The following is a 15,596-nucleotide window of genomic DNA, read 5'->3' on the forward strand; positions in this document are numbered from 1 at the left end:
GGATTTAATTTTTTAAATATCAGGCATATTTACAAGTGGTAAGGCATTAAGATTTATAAACTACATGATGACCTACTTAGAGCTAATCAATATGTTCAATAACAAACAAGATACCCAGTCTTAAATAATTTATTCCATTATATTGGTAACTATGCTTAAATTAATTCCAACTATAACCATAAGCTCAAGACTTAAGAGAAAAGTAAGTTAATTCTATAAATTAAATATCAAAAGCCAAGGGTATTAATCTTCTCCATGTCTTTCCCTGTTTCCTTTTTCCAGTTTCCCATACCCACATCCCCTGTCTCTCTCATTATACATTCAAGTCTAGAATACTATGAAGTCTGATAGGGTTAGTGTAAAATGTGTATAACTAGCAGTGTGACCTTATTATTCATTTTTCTTAATTCTAAAACTGAAGGATGCTAATACCCATGTAAAAGACTGAAACAATATATATGCCCCAGTGCATGGATTCATTCATATTGAAAGGTAATTAATTAGAAGGTGGCCAGCGGGAAAGGACTGGGCGAGATGGGCCAGACATGCCCTGGAGCCAGAGCCAACCTCCCGCAGTCCCTTCCCCAGCCAGCCGCACCAGGGGTGGTGCCACGGGCTCGAAGGGTGTCAGTGGAGTGAGCAGGGTCCCTCCAGCAGGTGGGGTCCCTCAGCCTGGCCTGCAGGGATCGGGCCAAATCTGGCTCTCCAACATCCCCCAAGACGTCCTGGATTGTGAGAGGGCAGTTCTCGGGTGACGCACCCTGGAATCGGGCTCCCTCCTCTCTGGTTCCAGGGTGCGTCACCAGAGAACCACTGCTGCCAAGTCACCACAGCTTGGCAACTCGTGCATTGAGCATCTGCCCCCTGGTTGTCATTGCATGTCATACCTACTGGTTGGACGGATGGTCGCTTAGCCTTTTATATAGAGAGATATGTCTCTCCTCACCCTTCACCAAAGCTGTGCATTCACTAACATATACTCAATATAAAATGTGAAAGTACAGAATGTAAGAACTATTTGTAATCATTTGTATTAGTTCCACAACATATTTACTAATAGTAAAGGGATAGGTCCAAATTTATGTTAGCAGCCTAATGTAGCTTAAAACAAAATACATCTTCCTAAAGCAATGGTTCTCAACCTGTGGGTCGTGACCCCTTTGGGGGTTGAACGACCCTTTCACAGGGGTCGCCTAAGACCATCGGAAAATGCATATATAATTACATATTGTTGTTGTGATTAATCACTATGCTTTAATTATGCTCAATTTGTAACCATGAAAATACATCCTGCATATCACATATTTACATTACAATTCATAACAATAGCAAAATTACAGTTATGAAGTAGCAACAAAAATAATTTTATGGTTGGGGGTCACCACAACATGAGGAACTGTATTAAAGGGTCGCGGCATTAGGAAGGTTGAGAACCACTGTCCTAAAGAATTCACATTGTAAAATAAATTATAACCCATAAAAAGTAAGTATTTAAAGGACAAAAATCTAGAACAATACTAATAGCAAAATATTCTGCTTTTCATGTTCACTAACTTGGTGTTAGCTTAATAAAATCTGACATTACTATCAGCATAGTATAATAAACATGAAAAGGTGCCCAATGTACAAAGAAAATATGAAAATCCCTAATGACAACAGCAAAAACAAAAATTATGTTTTCTCTTTTCCTTTAACATGCCCTCTGTGATAGCTTGAGAACATATGACCCTATTATCTACATACTATAATAAAAATAAAATTACCAGTGTGCCTAGATGGAGACTTCAAAAATAACTAAGGAAAATATTTCTCTGTACCAATAAAAGATTCATCATACAAGACCCAGTTCTCATTTCCTTATGTTAAAAGCTGTATTAAATGCAGATGAACAAGAAAAAAATACCTAAATAACTCTCAGAAGTAGCATACATAGATATTATATCTTTGTTGAAATCTCAAATCTTACATTATCTAAAGATTTAAATCACTCTTAAAATAATTTCTTTAAAATTCTAAACTCATATGGTGTTTAACTTTTTTAGAAGTGGATATATTCCTAATAACATGTTTGTATCTTATGTTACTCATATAAATAAAAGCATACAGTCATTTTAGGGATTAGTAGAAAAACAGACATCTGCATGGAACATTTCCCTCATTAGATATTATCATGTTAGCATATTTTTCCTATTTCTGATTTTACTACAAAATAAAATGAGCTGATTTTTATCCCTAAGTTTCTCTATAAAGTATATTGCCAATAATGCAAAGACTTTAATTGCACATTAGAAGAATCTCATGTTCTGATAAAAAATTACTATAGAAATTAGCCCAGAAGAGACTTTATAACACAAACAAAATTCAAGATAAGATTATGTCAAATTGGCAAACTAGTTACCACTTATACCAAATACAACTTTGAACATTACTTTTAATTAAAAGCTATCTTTTTAAAAATTCCTGGCAATTTCACATGAGTCATTAGTGTGTTAGCCTCTTCCTAAATTAGTACCAAACTCAATCAGTTAAAAAAGAATCAATTCACAAAAAAAGTGAAGGAATGGGAAAAAATATTCCATGCAAATGGAAATGAAAAAAAAAAAAGCTGGGGTAGCAATACTTACATCTGACAAAATAGACTTCAAGATAAAGGCCATAAAGAGACAAAGGACAGTATATAATACTAAAGGGATTGATCCAACAAGAAGATATAACCCTGGGAAACGTATATGCACCCAATATAGGAGCACCTAAATATTTTTTTAAAAAATTCTTGGTGGACTTTAAGGGAGAGATCAACAGCAATACAGCTATAATGAGGGACTTTACAACCCCACTGACATCACTGGATATATCTTCTAAACAAAAAATTAATAATGAAACAGTGACCTTAATTGACATACTAGATCAGATGGATTTAATAGATATTTACAAAACATTTCATCCCAAAGCAGCAGAATATACATTCTTCTCAAGTGCACATGGAACATTTTCAAAGATGCACATGTTAGGACACAAAATAAGTCCCTACAAATTCAAAAATATAAATCATATCAAGCATCTTCTTGGATCACAATGGCATGAAACTAGAAATCAACTACAATTTAAAAACTCAACTGGAGGGTGCAGGAGTAGGCTGGTAGAGGTCAATGAGGGAAAAAGAAAACATGTAATATTTTTGACAATAAAGAATTAAATAAGTAAATAAATAAAAAACTCAAAACATTCAAACACATGGAGGCTAAACAGCATGTTATTAAACAATAATGAATTACAAATAAGATAAAGGAAGAAATAAAAATTTACCTGGAAACAAATGAAAATCTATGGGACACAGCAAAAGCAGTCCTAAGAGGAAAGTTCATAGTATTTCATGCCTAACACGAGAAGCAAGAAAAATCTCACCTAAAAGAACTAGAAAAAGGACAACAAGAAAAGCCCAGAGTAAGTAGAAGGAAGGGAATAATAAAAATGAGAGCAGAAATAAATAACATAGAGACTAATAATAATGATGATGATGATAATGAAAGAGATTGATGAAAGCCAAGTGCTGGTCGTTTGAAAAGATAAACAGACTAATGAACCTTTAGCCAGACTCATCAAGAAACAAAGATACAGGACCCAAATAAATAAAATCAGAAATGAAAGAGATGAAGTAACAACTGACATCACAGAAATACAAAGGATTGTAAGAAAATACTATGAACAATTAGATGCCAAGAAACTGGACAACCTGGGCATAATGGACAAATTCCTAGAAATATACAATCTTCCAAAACTGAATCAGGAGAATCAGAAAACCTGAATAGACCAATAACAACTAATAAAATTGAAGTAGTGATCAAAAAACTCCCACCAAACAAAAGTTCTGGACCAAACAGCTTCACGGGTGAATTTTATCAAACACTCAAAGAAGAACTAACACCTATCCTCCTCAAACTATTCCAAAAAATTCAAAATGAGGGAAGACTTTCAAATTCTTTTTACAAGGCAAGCATTATCCTAATTCCAAAACCAGATAAAGACACAACAAAGAAAGAAAATTATAAGTCAATATCCCTGATGAACATAAATGCTAAAATCCTCAACAAAATATTAACAAATCAGATCCAGCAACACATTTAAAAGATCATACAATATGACCAAGTGGGATTTATTCTGGGGATGCAAGGCTGGTACAATATTCACAAATCAATAAGCGTGATACATCACATAAACAAAATGGAAGATAAAAATCACATGATCATATCAATAGATGCAGAAGAAAAGTTCTACAAAATCCAGCACCCATTTATGATAAAAACTCTCAGCAAAGTGATAATAGAGGGATCATACCTCAATATAATAAAAGCCATATATGACAAACCTATAGCCAATATACTCAATGGTCAAAAAACGTTTCACTTAAGATCAGGAAAAAGACAGGAATGTCAACATTGTGCTGGAAGTCCTAGCCACAGTGATCAGACAAGAAAGATAAAAGGCAGCCAAATTGTAAAGGAGGAAGTGAAGTTATATGCAGATGACATGATATTGTACATAGAAAACTTTAGACTCCACACAAAAACTACTAGATTTAATAGTTTTTAACAGATTCCTCATAGTTAAAAGAAAGACAAATAAATGTTTTAACTAATGTTCAACAGGTTAATGTCTAATATTAACTGTTTCTGGAAATAACAGGTATGAATAAATACTTGTGGTATTAAACCAAACTAACCTGAAACAACCAATAAAAATAAAAATAGAAACAAATAAGTATCTTCCTGTCACTTCCAAAAGCTAAATACAATATCACTTAAGATAATAAAAATTTATATTTACCAAATTATAATAATATTAGACAACTGTTGATCATTAGGTAAAAAAAAAAGGGGGGGGTGGAGGTGGTTACTTCTACACAGAATAAACAGTAATACCATGCTTAGAGTGCAGTATGTAGTCCCTAAAAAACTCAATACTATATTGATTAAGGATCTAGAAGTGGATAAAATAATTTTACAATTTTCCATTTTAACTCTTAAAATCAAACAATTAAAAATTTAATCTGAAAGTTACTTCCTTTTAAATGAAGCACTACAGTGATTTCTAGAATTTTCCTATTTGGATAAAACTATTTCAAATCATAGCTCCTAATAATTTAATCTGTCATCAGAATTAAATAGCTGTGGTTTTCATTCACAAACATATTATCTAAATACATATTTTTATCAATATATAAAACTTACACCATCTATACCATCAAGATGATTAAACCAAGTTAAGGGCCGTGTGTCCTATAAATTTTCAAAGAAAAAATTTTTTGCTGGTAAATGTACCAATGGTCAACATTCAGTAAATTAAAATAGAAATACATTTAAACTGCTACAGACAATCAAGGACCAATTGGGATTAAAACATACACACTAAAGTACATAAGTATGCTTAAATAAAACTATATTTAACAATGCTTTAGTATACTCTTAAAGACCACACACACACACACACACACACACACACTATCCCTTTTAACATACAAAGGAATTAACACTATCTGGCGGAATAATAGAGTTTGGGTATGTTAATTTGTGAAAAGCAGACCTCACTCAGCCACTGTTCAACTTTAAACCCTGGCATAGCATGGATAACCTACTTATGGACAATCAAGAAGTTAATTACTACCACCACCCCCACTGAAGATCATTTGCACAGTTTGAGTTTAAAATGAGACTAATTTATAAAAATTATATTAGAATGCCTATGTCTTCTTTATAAATAATTATAAATAATATAATTTAAATAAACAGAACTAAGAGATGGATCAAAAGTATTATATTCATTAATATTACCTGAGATTATTAACCAAAACAGAATTATAGATAAAAATGAAATGGATTAATAAAACCTGTTAAGTTACACTAATAAAATTAATCACCTTTAATGTTTCAATAATTATATTTTTCAGGCAATTTTTATGTAAAATTGTCAATCCTGTCACATTTATAACTTGTACAAGATTTTTAAATATAGATCAAATTTTAACCAGTTCAGAAAGTAAAATTTTTTTTAAATCACATAATAATTTCTGAAAAGTTGTTAATAATTTGTCAGTGTCTCAGATGCTAAGGTTGTTCATCTCACTCATTGTTATATTCTCAGAACCAAGCATAGTGACTAGAGCATTGCAATTAGTAAATCATATCAAGCTAAACATATATTTTTCAGGAGTCTGAGTCAAATTATTTTTAAGAAGATTTCCCACATATGTAATACCCTTTGTAATACTTTAAGCAATAAATAAAAAAAAAAAGAAGATTTCCCATCCTGAACATTTTAGTGCATGTATGCCTATGTGGATTTTTCTGGGAAGAGAATCCATATTTTTCATCAGAGATTATATAACACCAAAAATGTTAAAAGCTATAGAACTAAATAAAATATGCACATGCTACCCTGGCCAGTTTTTCTCAATGGTCAGAGCATCGGCCCATGTACTGAAGGGTTGCGGGTTCAATTCCCAGTCAAGAGCACATACATCAGTTGCAGGTTCCCCACCCCAGTAATGGTGAGGTGGAGGCAACCAATCAATGTGTCTCTCTCACATCGATGTTTCTCTCTCTCTCTCTCTCTCTCTCTCTCTCTCTCTCTCTCTCTCTCCTCCTCCTCCTCCTCCTCCTCCTCCTCCTCCTTTCTTTCCCTCTCCTCCCCCCTTTCCACTCTCTCTAGAAATTAGTGAAAAAAATATCCTTGGGTAAGGATTAAAATATCTATCTATACTAATAATAGAGGAATATGCAAATTGGCTGGGATGTTATCACATAACGACCAATCAGGACGGGGGCAGGGCTGCGGCAGAGAGCTCTCAGCACACCTGCACTGGGGGGTCTGAAGGGCAGGAGAGGATTGGAGAGCAGATAGGCAGTTAGGGGGATCAGGCCAGCAGGGGAGCAGTTAGGGGCATCAAGCAGGCAAGCAGGTGAGCGGTTAGGAGCCAGTGGTTCCGGATTGCGAGAGAGATCCTGGATTGGAGAGGGTGCAGGCCAGGCTGAGGGACTGCACCCCCACACACACACAAATTTTGTGCACCGGGCCTCTAGTGTGTATGAATATAGGTTGTGCTTCTCAAACACAAAATAGAGGGCAAAGGCACCTCTAGACATAGTTCAGAAGAGAAAGGTCAACTCTGGAAGAAAAACAAAGGAGTTTTTGGTTGTGTGTGTTTTCATCTGTTTGCTTGTTGCCCTTGTTGTTTTGCCTATGCTAAACAAAATTAAAAGATTAAAAGATTGCTACAATTCTTCATTTAGTTCAACTGACACAAATGCAGCCACTGAGACAGTCATAGTAAAGCACAGTTTAGAACTGAACCTACCAGGGTACATAAAATATGTTTCTAGATAATTCTTGTGGAATCCAGAGTTTAGCTTATTAAATATTCCTTTTATTAAATTTTGGAATACTTGCTTGGTATAACTCAGCAAAATAGTGGCTAAACCTCACATAATAAAGTAGGCTAGATTTCACATTAATTCTCCCATTACATCCCACTTAAAATCTTCTTTTACACATATGTAAGTAATACCTTAATCAATAAAGAAAAAAATTAAAAACACCTTCTTTTAATTCTGAGCATACCTATTTGTAGGTGAATACCATATAGCCCTGCCCAAGGTCACTGTATGTGCCCGCCCTCATACCAACTGCAACTAAAATGCTGCAATTCCACATCAGTACATTAAGCAAGAGCTAAGTTTCAGATTTTACACTGTCTGATTACTAAGATCAGATTAGCCCACTACTAGTGGTTTAGTCACTGTATTAACTACAGTATTAAATCTCTGGATGCAATGAAAGTTAATGCTATTTTTATGTTGTGCAAAAAAAAAAATCATTCAGTCTGTTTTCCCTTTTTGATTACAGTTCATTTAAGGAAAAAAACGTTGCTGTATGGCTTGACAATGTTTTATGTGTCTTCAGCTGATAGAACACACAAAACGTTTGAATAGGCCCATTTATTTGAGCAGACGTATTAAATAATACTTTAAATGTGAACATGCATGTCATAAATTTTGTAGTCTCTTTAAAGTAGGATAAATCTGGTATTTAAAATAGTCTTTGTTCAAAGCCATTTTTTTCCTAACAGTCATAAAGGGACTGATTTGTGCTGCATGAACAATGCCAGCATCATCATTTTAATGTTATCCATATGGGCTTCTAATAATAGATAAGAGTCTACATTTGTATTATATGTCTTAGAGACATTTAAAATCTAGATAAGGAAAGGCTGATTTCATTGGCCCCATAGTTAAAGGAAAGCAGACCCTAATTAAAAGAATTCTGTTCTGAATTAACTAGTTTGACATGTGCTAATTGACAGTTCCTGTGAAATGGTTCTAATTAAAGTCAATATGTCTTTTTCAATTAAAAGGAAATTAAGAATATACTAATATACATTAACAACTTAATCTGCCTTCAATATCCCATACATCAGCTGCTCCCCCCCCCCAACATTATTGGAGAACCATCTGACATGAATCATCTACTGTTTGCTTATGGTATCTCAGTAATACTTCACACGAGCATAGCATTAGTATATGTCCCCTTGAGGAAGAAGATAACCTGCTTTACTTTTCAGAGCTTCCAACTCTTCAGTTCATTAAAAATAAACCCACCTTTTTTATTCCAAAAAATGGGCAATCTTAATAAAAATATTTGGTAACTAAAAACAAAGACAAGTGTTCTCAATTAGTTGGTCTTTTTACTACAGGCCTTAGAGGTAATTGCATTCTGCTGGAAAGAAGGCTGGACTATGTTTTCATCATTTGGCTTGATTCAAAGCAAAGCTTGATTTGAGCAACATGCAACAGAAAACATCTTTCAAATCATGTTCTGTTTCCCAAGTGAAACTTTGGGGAAATCTCAGGTGGGAATACTTTGCTTTGTATATACAACAGGAAAATAGAAAGCAAGATTGCTTAAACGCCAGCACTAACAGAAGGCCCATCATATTCATTGAAAATGTAGCATTAGAGAAGCTGTTTATAGCAACATGATTAAATATTCAAATATGCATTACCAAAGCTATGGTGTTAGCAATTTTAATGCTAGTGAAAGTAATATTAAACTCAAGCATCAATACTAATGTACATAGCATTAACATCACATGGAGAACCATGGAATAGATTAAAACTATTTGTTTCTTCATAGATGATTATAATTTAGACATTTTAATTATAAGGAAAAGATTTTTAAAGAAATTTTTATACTATCAATATACTATAAGCAATCCTTTCATATAATATATCTTATATTTTGATAGTTCCATCACAACTGCCCCTTTTTCCAGAGTTTAAAATTCAACCATAAAATGTGGCTACTTATAGAAATAGGAAATTATTTTACTTAATTTCACCAAAACTGATTTATTCATATTTAATACAGATCAAAGAAAAAGATAAACAGGTCACTTCCAGGTTTCCACTTTTATTCACTCACATTTTTAAGAGATTAAATTTGCTATCACCTGGAGCATTCTGGGTATGTGTGAGAGAGACAGAGTCAGTCAATCAACCCAAGACTCTCATTGAAAGCATTTTTCCCAAATGTACTCTATTGTTCTTTTCTGAGTACTTACCACAAAATCTTTAATGAAAATCATCTTAAGTGGGACTTTAAAAGCAGTTGAAATCTAGCGAATTTCCAGAATGAGTAAATGCATATTAAACCACGTTCAAAAAAGCACCTCCTTACAGTTATAAATACAATCAGACTCAATAGTCAAAATGCAGTGCTATTTATCACCATGTGGAGCCCCTAGTCTGATTTTTAATCCTAGGATCTTGCTCCTCGAGCTGGCATAGCCTGGAAATGCTGCAGTAACAGTGTGTACTCAGCTTTTCTAAATGGGAGAGAAGCCAATGCAGCAACTTTTCTGCCCAATTAAAGAGAATTGTCTATAGCAGGCCTACACAACATAAGGCCTGCAGACTGCACATAGTCATGAAGCAATTGTTCATGACCCACCCACAGATGTGAAAAGGGGGAGCAAGTAGAAAGACAGGCAAATGGCACCCCTGTCAGCAATAAGAGCCAAGGCTGTTCCACAGACTCCACCTTTCAGGTCACATGTTATGATGACAATAACCCGGATCTAAACTTGGGATGAAAAATCAATGTGGTATGTCAACCCTTCCAACAGAGGTATGTACTGTACCAATGCTGGGCTACTGTAAAAACTACCTAAAAAGCAGGAAGAATATTGAGCTGAAAGTTAGGAAAACCTTGTAGCATTCACCTGACAGCTTATATTTTTTCAGCAGTCAATAAATATTTATTGATAACCCCCATGGTTTATATTTTCTGTAAGAACTTGTGTGTACCTATTTCTCTTGCCCCTGTCATTCAATTATAAATGGGCAACCATAAAACTTATTGTCCAAAGGGAGAGGTATCATGGAAGATGGCAAGGGATGAAGCTCTAGAATCAGTCCCTCCACCAAAACAATTAATGAGCTTGTAGGAACTCTTAGAATAAACTATTTCAGAACTCTGCAATCTAGTTGAACACTTGAAGCATACAGGGGAGTGCTTGACAAAAAAAAAGTGCCTGGTAAATTTTGGTGGGTTTCAACATTACTCATAGCAGCCACAATCCTCAAGCCCCACTGAAAAAAAAAAAAAAACACAGCGACAATGTCCTGATCCTGATGTGGTTTTTCTGGCATCATGGTGGACAATGGGAACCTTCTCCTCCAAAAACCAGGGATCTGTATTTTGATCTACTTGGAGTTCGCTAAGGGGTCAGCACAGAAGATTCACAGGTATTGTTGAAGAAAGTTAGAGAGTCAGAATACCCTTTAAAAAATTGTTTTCTCTTACCAGGTCCAGGCATTTAAGAAAATCTCTGTCAAGTCACTGACTAACCACAGAAATAAAACACATAAGTTTCAGTGAGCACACATGACAAGGAATACAGTCTTTGGGGGGAAAAACAGTAACAATTTGGTAAAGTCATTAAACAAATGAACAACTGCAGCCTTCATCAAGTAACAAAAGCAATACTTGATGTAGAGGAGAGAATCTGATCCTCAGAATTACATTATAATATTCAAACTGTTCAGGTCTCAACAAGAAAAGAATAAAATTTAAAAAAAGAGTAAAGTATGACTCTTTCACAGGAAAAAAATGAAATGGGCAGAAACCATTCTGAAGAAGCCCAAACATTGAACTTAATAAACAAAGACTTAAATTGATTGCCTTAAATATGCTCAAAATGCTGAAGAAAACTATAGACAAATAACTAAAGGAAATTAGGTAAACTATGTATGAACAAGTAAGAATAATCAACAAAGAGACATAAATTATTTAAAAGATTAAAGTTGAAGCTAAGTTGGTATCAATTCAAACTAGATTTTTATAAACTTAGGATGTTCATTGTAATCCCCAAGAAAATAAAAATGTACATAAAACATTATTATCAAACTGTTGAAAGACAAAGATAGAGAGATTCTTCTAAGCAGCTAAGACAGCAATTCATCACACTTTGGAGAAGTGTCTATTCAGGTCCTTTGCCCATTTTTTAATTGGAGTGTTTGTTTCCCTGGTGTTGAGTTGTATAAGTTCCTTATATATTTTGGAAATTAACCCCTTATCAGATGTTTCATTGGTAAATATGTTCTCCCATACAGTGGGTTCCCTTTTCATTTTGTTAATGGTTTCTTTTGCTGTGCAGATGCTTTTTAGTTTGATGGAGTCCCATTTTTTTCCTTTGTTTCTCGTGCCCTAGGAGATGTATTACCAAAATATTGCTCCAAGAGATGTCTGAGATTTTTATTGCCTATGCTTTCTTCTAGGATGTTTATGGTTTTGTGATTTACATTTCAGTATTTTATCCATTTTGAGTTTATTCTTGTTATGGTGTAAGTTAGTGGTCTAGTTTCATTATTTTGCATAAACTGAAACAGTTTTCTCAACACTATTTATTAAAGAGACTATTTTTACTCCTTTGTATGGTCTTGCCTCCTTTGTCAAATATTAATTGACCATAGAGATGTGGGTTGATTTCTAGGCTGTCTGTTCTGGTCCATTGACCTATATGCCTATTCTTACGCCAGTACCAGGCTGTTTGGATTACAAAGGCCTTGTAGTATAGTTTGATATCAGGTATTGTGATCCCTCCAACTTTACTCTCTTTTCTCAAAATTGCTGAGGCTATTCAGGGTCTTTTTTTGGGTCCATATAAATTTTTTGGAATATTTGTTCCAAATCTGTGACGTATGCCATTGGTATTTTAATAGGAATTGTGTTGAGTCTATAGATTGCTTTGGGTAGTATGGACATTTTAATGATGTTTCATTCCATGAACACGGTATAAGCTTCCACTTGTTTGTATCTACCTCAATTCCTTTCTTCAATGTCCTATAGTTTTTCAAGTAGAGGTCTTTTACCTCCTTGGTTAAATTTATTCCTATGAACCTTATTTTTTTGTTACAATAGTAAATGGATTGTTTTCTTAGTTTCTATTTCTGAGAATTGACTGTTGGTGTATAAAAATGCTACCAACTTCTAGATATCAATTTTGTAACCTGCTACTTTGCTGAATTCATTTATTAGATCTAGTAGTTTTTTTATGAAGTCGTCATGGATTTCTATGTACAATAGCATGTCATCTGCAAATAATGACAGCTTTACTTCCTCTTTTCCAATTTGGTTGTCTTTTAATTCTTCTTATCTGATTGCTGTAGCTAGGACTTCCAGTACCATGTTGAATAAGAGTGGTGAAAGCAGACATCACAGAGAAGGAACACTTTATAAAACTTTTTATGAGGTCACCATTAACCTGATGTCAAAGACAAACAGATATCACAAGAAAACTACAGACCAATATCTCTTATGAATATATACACAAAATTCCTCAATAAAATACCACCAAAGCAAATCCAACAGCACATTTTAAAAATTTATACACTATGTCCACGTGGCATTTAACTCAGGAATGAATGGTTGTTCAACATATGAAAATCAATCATTATAAAACATACCACATTACAGAACGAAGCAAAGAACTACATGCTCATCTCAATACATGCAGAAGGAGCATTTCACACCCTCTCATGATATTAACACTCACAAACAAGATAGAATGGAATTTTCTTAACATGATAAAAGATATTTATGAAAAACCAACAGTTAGCATCATACTCAATAGTGAAAGAATTAAAGCTTTCCCTAAGTCAACAAGAGAAGAATGTCCATTTTGACTTCTGATACTCAACACTGTAGGAAGTTCTAGCCAGAGCAATTTGTCAAGCAATTTGTCAAAAATATAAAATATACCCAAATTGATGATGCTTTTTAGGAGTAGAAAGAAGTAAAACTATATTTGCAGGTATCATAACTCCATATATACAAAATCCTGTAGAATCCACACAAAAACTACTACAACTAAAAAGTGAATTCAGTAAAGTTGTAGAGTAGAAGATCAACACACACAAGTCAGTTGTGTTTACAGCAGCAATAAACAATCTGAAGAGGAAATTAAGAAAACAACTCCAAGCGGGCTCTGTAGCGCAATGGATAGCGCATTGGACTTCTAGTGAAGAAAACAATTCCATTCACAACAGCTTTCAAATGAATAAAATGCCAAGGAATAAATTTAACCAAGAAGGTGAAAGACATTTGTTGAAAACTACAAAACATGGCGGAAAGAAATTTAAAAAGACCTAAGTAACTGGAAACGTATTCCATGTTCATGAACTGAAGACTTAATCTTAAGATAACAATACTTCACAAAGTGAACTACAGTTCTTTAAATTTACATGGAATTGCAAGGGACCTCAAATAGCCAAAACAATATTGAAAAACTAAAACACAATTGGAAGACCCACTTTTCCCATTTTAAAAATTAATACAAAGCTACAGTAACCAAAACAGTGTGATACTGGCATTAAGATAGATATAGACCAACAGAATAGAATTGAGAGTCCAGAAATAAGCCAAATCTGTGACTTTGTTTTTTTTACAAGATCATTCAACAGGAAATAAGCATTTCTTCAACAAATGGTGTAGGAGCAAATAGATAATCACATACAAATAATTAAGTTGAATCTGTATCTTATTTCTTATGTAATATTAATTTAAAATAAATTAATGGCCTAAATACAGGAGATTATAAAACTGTCAGAAGAAAATACAGAAGTAATTTTAACGTCAGATTTGGCAATGAATTCTTAGATATGACACCAAAAGCATGAGCAATAAAAGTCAAAATAGACAAACTGGGCTTCATAATTAAAATCATTTGTACATCAAAGAACATTATCAAGAATGTGAAGGAACAAGCTAGAGAATGCAAGAAAATATTTTCAAGTCATATACCTGATAAAAGATTAATATTCAGAATATAGAAAGAACCCTGACAACACAACAAATAGACAACCCAAATAAAAAATGGGCAAAGCACTTGAATAGACATTCCTCCAAAGATTATATATAGCCATACAAGCACATTAAAAGAATTCAACTTCATTGATATTTAAGAAAATGCACAAGGAGAAAACACTTCTCATCCACTAAGGAAGTGTTAATCAAAAAATAATTATTGGCAAGGAGAAATAGGAAACCTTGTACATCACTAGTAGGCATGTAAAATGGTACAGCTGCTGTGGAAAACAAACAAGTTGGCTATTCCTCAAAAAGTTAAACACAGAATTACAATATGACTCAGAAATTCTGCTACTAGGTATATAGCTAAGAGAAATGAAAACATATGTCCACACAGAAGCTTGTACATGAATGTTTATAGTAGCATTATTCATAGTAGCCAAAAGATAGAAACAGCCCAAGTGCTCATCAGTGGATAAATGGATAAACAAATTGGGGTTGTATGTATTGTCTGTGTGTATACAAAAGAGTGAGAACCTCTTCAAAAATTCTAACATGTGAGCCTTAAAAGTGCACTATTTCTATAATGAAATGTAAATGTTTACAGACTTTTCACCAAGAGACAAGAGAACCTAGGCCTGTTCAAGAACATGTAATGGAGATAAGTTAAAGCTCCTAATACCTACCCTTTTATTCTATTTGGAAATAATAATTTATTCACAAAGTTATCAATCTTTAACATTAACTTTTAAGAAAAAATAAATTTAAATAATTTTATTTAAGAGAAATTTATTTAAGAGAAAATAAAAACACTACTTACTCAATTAATTATAAATTATTCTGGAAATGTTCTCAAGCAATTTTTCTGAAAGTATTTTACAACATTAAAATCAGAAAAATAATGTTTTTTTGATATTATAAACTAAGTACAGTATACAATTCTAAAAACTATTGTAGAATATAGATAGCATTATTGCTAAACATTATGCATATGATCCGAACAGAAAGAAGAAACTCAATATCCACATGCTAAAAGACCAGGAGAAAAAAAATGAATTATTTCTCCAAGACTAAATATCTATTTTTTACATATTAGGTATCCCCAAAAGTTAATAAAAATCAAAGTGAAACAAAAAGAAACTCTAAGTTCCTTTACTCATTCATACACAGTAATATGAAATAAACACAAAACCCACATTTCATCTTTGTCTTTATGTAAATAATTAGCAACGCAT

The 15,596-nt window shown here is 33.4% G+C and overlaps 1 long non-coding RNA gene across 4 annotated transcripts in view; it reads right to left on the reverse strand.

Annotated features, from left to right (window-relative positions):
• Positions 1-15,596, reverse strand: part of LOC308517530 — a 594,900-nt gene that overhangs the window by 511,882 nt on the left and 67,422 nt on the right. The gene's annotated exons all lie outside the window — the stretch shown is intronic.

Source organism: Myotis nattereri, assembly GCF_964212035.1.
Source record: "Myotis nattereri genome assembly, chromosome: 4".
NCBI lineage: Eukaryota > Metazoa > Chordata > Mammalia > Chiroptera > Vespertilionidae > Myotis > Myotis nattereri.